Source organism: Leptodactylus fuscus, chromosome 10 (genome assembly GCF_031893055.1).
Source record: "Leptodactylus fuscus isolate aLepFus1 chromosome 10, aLepFus1.hap2, whole genome shotgun sequence".
NCBI lineage: Eukaryota > Metazoa > Chordata > Amphibia > Anura > Leptodactylidae > Leptodactylus > Leptodactylus fuscus.
This window is the reverse complement of record NC_134274.1, coordinates 37,135,877-37,140,289: the sequence shown is the minus strand read 5'-3', so window position 1 is coordinate 37,140,289 and position 4,413 is coordinate 37,135,877.

Here is a 4,413-nt window from a genome sequence, read left to right as displayed (position 1 = left end):
ATTTTTGCGCACACTATAATATCCTATATTGGCCCCTGCACACAGTATTATGTCCCCATACTGGCCCCAGAACACAGTATTATGTCCCATTGTTGCCCCTGCACACAGAATTATGTCCCTCAGTGGCCCCAGTACACAGAATTATGTCCTATTGTGGACACCCATGAACAATCATTATACTCTGGGGTCTTTTCAGACCCCAGAGTATAATAATCGGAGACCCATAGGGATACAAACTTAACAAACTACTGTTACTTACCTATCTCCCGCCTCCCCTGCATTCTCCGTTGCTGTCGGCCATCTTCCAGGACGTCATGTGACCGGGGCCCTGCGTCGCAGGTCATATGACGTCACGCAAGTGGACCGAAGACTGCCCGAAGCCTGGAGAGTTAAGTGACACAGTTTTTTATGTTATCTTACCTCTCCTTGGCCTCCGATTGTTATTCTCAGGGGTCCGAAAACACCCCAGAGTATAATAGTGCTTGAGGATCAGTAAGTATATAGGGCCCGTTACTGGCTGGAGTAACTCCAGCTGGTAACGGCCTACTAAGTAAAAAAAAAACTGCAGTGGTAGCGGCTGTCGCCGGGCCCCCTAATGTCCCAGGCCCTGTGGCAGCTGCAACCACTGCTACGGCGGTAGTTACGCCACTGCTGAAATGTTATATTGTGATGGCACTGAAAGGTGTGTAACTGCCCCCGGGCCCCTGAATGAGACTACAACTAGTGCCTGTGTATAAATTATTCATGTGGCTTCGGGGGAATCTTTTTTTCTTACAGTTCTACAGTTTTCTGACCACTTATCACATCTGATTCTGGACTTGACAAAGTGATCAAGTATTAGAGAATTCTGGGTTCTGTGACCTCCGCTTACTTTTTATATTACTTTTTATATCAAGATGTATATATTAAATGGATGCCTCAGAATCTCGCCATACAGAGTAAAAATTAAGTACTGTATCTGTAAAGCGCCGTGGAATATGTTGGCGCTACAAGTAGAATAAAATACTACGCAATTCCATTCTGATTTTTATGTGGATTTGTACTGAGGTATATTGGGCAGATGGAGGTCAAAAGCATACTTTATTGAAACCTGTTGAGTTTTCTTAGAAATGGTTCCAATTGCAAACCAATATCCATTATATCCAAGTCCATGGAAATGAAGCTTGTAGTAGATCCTAGAATAGTGCAAAGGAGTGCATATAGTCCTGTACAAATGTTTAGACTGAATTCTCCCAGCACACACTCTTATGTGAACATTTGCTACATCTATACATAACGTTATCTTGACATTTCCTACATCTGTAGTGTTAATATTACGCCATGGTCATCTAAGAAGTGGCCGGGCTGTGAGGGATTCATCTACACAGTGACAAATAACTGAGCCTGAGAGCGGCACTGAAGTATAAGATCAATAAATCCAGAATATACAGTCTAAAATCCAGAATCCCTCCTCTGCTCCATTCCTTCAGTAGGTATACAGTTCACTTCTGGAGTTTCCAAACAGTGTGTCAGGCCTGGATTTGGATTCCCCTCCAAAATTAAAGTGGAAAAACACACTGCAGGCTGATTCAACTTTGATGTCATGTCCTTAAAACATGTCAGTATGAGGCTGAGTAGTGAGTGCGGCCTCCATATGAGGCGGAGTAGTGAGTGTGGCCTCCACAGGCCTCTATGACCTCCCTAAAACGCCTGTGCATGCTCCTGTATATGTGTTTCTCATAAGTATATAAGTATTTTTCTACCACGTTAGCAGTAGTCATGTCATTGATATATTACGCTACATGCTCCAAAGTCTTTGCACAATGTTCTCATACTGGTAAGTGAATATGACTAAGCATTAAATGTACCTGCTTTCATCATGGGAATTTTTAGTCAACTCTGCTCGTCCGAGCTATTTCAGGCATGTTATTTAGCGAATTAAAACATTGTTGGTCTAGATTAACGTCCTGTAATTTGCTAATGTGTGGTAGCTATATTAACGTTACTGCAACATGGTAGTATTTTAAGATCGTCCTTCCATAGGTCATCCTTTCATAGTAAAGCAGTTAATCCATATCCTTCTGACAATGCATTGCTCCTAGAAGTCTCTGAGGTTGGTGTTCATCTCTAGAGATGAGCGAACAGTGAAATATTCGATATTCGTTTCGAATAGCCCCTCAATATTCGACTATTCGAACGAATATCGAATACCATTATAGTCTATGGGGAATAAAGCTTTGTTTCAGGGGAAACCACTATTCGACTAAAGGAGAGTCACCAAGTCCACTATGACACCTCAGCAAATGATGCCAGCACCTCTTCAATGCAACTGGGACTGCAGGGGAAGCATGCCTGGGGGCATCTAACATGCCCAAGTCACTGTATTACGCCACTTATAATGCGGGAGCTGGCTTTTTCCCATAGGAATGCATTGAACAGCTTTGATTGGCCGAATGCCATACGTGTACAGCATTCAGCCAATCAATGCTGGTCTGCCGGAGGAGGCGGAGTCTTAGATTGTTCCACAGCAGTCTCCATTGTGGTCCAATCTCAGATGTAGCAGAGTTCAGCTGTGCGCTGAACTTGGCTACATCTGAGATATAGCAGAGCTTCCTGTGCGCTGAACTCGACTACATCTGAGATGTAGCAGAGCTGGCTGTGCGCTGAACTTGGCTACATCTCAGATGTAGCAGAGCTGGCTGTGCGCTGAACTCGGCTACATCTGAGATGTAGCAGAGATGGCTGTGCGCTGAACTCGGCTACATCAGTCTCATATGAACCGGATCTGAAATCCACCATTCGTATAAAGTGGAGGTCACCTGATTTAGCCAGCCAATTACTTTTTCCGATTTTTTTTCCGATGCCTACATTTTCCTACTTCCTATCCCACCTCCCCTGCACATTTTTTGGTTTTAAAAAAGCACCAGGGAAGGTGGGAGGGAATACAAATTTTTTGTGTGTTTGCCGTGTGGTATTCGATTGGAATCGAATATCTTGAACAGCCTGATATTTGATCGAATACCAATTCGATCGAACACCGTTCGCTCATCTCTATTCATATCCTTTGTACAACCTTTCTTGGCAGGGAAGGGCACAGAATGTTTAACAGAAGGCAAGTGGAGCCAATAAATGGCACAGTATGGCTCCCAGATACCACACTGGGGACAGCTGTCTCCATTATCCACTCCGTTTTTACCATGCATAGACTCGGTATCGAAACACTGCAAACAAGGCACAGTTGTCAATGCATTAGCGTCAAGGAAATTTCCAATGTCATTTCATGTCAATCTCCAATGAAATTATCTTCCTGTGAATTCTCACCCATAACCATTGCTGAACCTTGTAAGCTTCTCAATAATATTAACCCCTTAAGAACACTGAATATATTGATACTTGAACATGCAGCCCATTTTTGTTTCTTAAGATCTGAGGGGTTGTTTTTTGTAAGATGTTTGTTTTGGTACTGTTTGGGGTTATATGTGGCATTTCAATCAATTTTTATTCATTTTTTTGGGGAGGCGATAACCAAAAAATATTTGTTTGAAGCACTAACCATAAGTCAGTCAAGAGAAAAGATATGGTTGGATACATCTGCATGTGTCACTTTTGCACCTACCAGAATATTTGCTATGTCTGGAAAGGGAAAGAAAGATGAAGAGAGAAGACATTAATGCTCTAACTTTATTAACAGGGTGCAATTTTTTGCCACAATGTATCGTATTGGTGTACAGTGTCATATGGTGAAGTACAAAAGGGAATAGTATCTAGCAAGCTGCATCAAATTAGTCATTGCTCATGCACCTTTGTAATAGATTTGGTGCAGTTTTACATTATTGATAACTTTCTCCCTCAGTGTAAGCCCACTCCCCTCACTGTGTAAGCCCATGGTAAGCACACTCCCCTCACGGTGTAAGCCCACTCCCCTCACGGTGTAAGCCCACTCCCCTCACGGTGTAAGCCCACGGTAAGTCCAGTCCCCTCATAGTGTAAGCCCACTCCCCTCACAGTGTAAGCCCACGGTAAGCCCACTCCCCTCACGGTGTAAGCCCACAGTAAGCCCACTCCCCTCACGGTGTAAGCCCACGGTAAGTCCACTCCCCTCACGGTGTAAGCCCACAGTAAGCCCACTCCCCTCAGGGTGTAAGCCCATGGTAAGCCCACTCCCCTCACAGTGTAAGCCCACAGTAAGCCCACTCCCCTCATGGTGTAAGCCCACGGTAAGCCCAGTCCCCTCATAGTGTAAGCCCACTCCCCTCACAGTGTAAGCCCACGGTAAGCCCACTCCCTTCAGGGTGTAAGCTCATGGTAAGCCCACTCCCCTCATGGTGTAAGCCCACAGTAAACCCACTCCCCTCACGGTGTAAGCCCACTCCCCTCACGGTGTAAGCCCACGGTAAGCCCACTCCCCTCAGGGTGTAAGCCCATGGTAAGCCC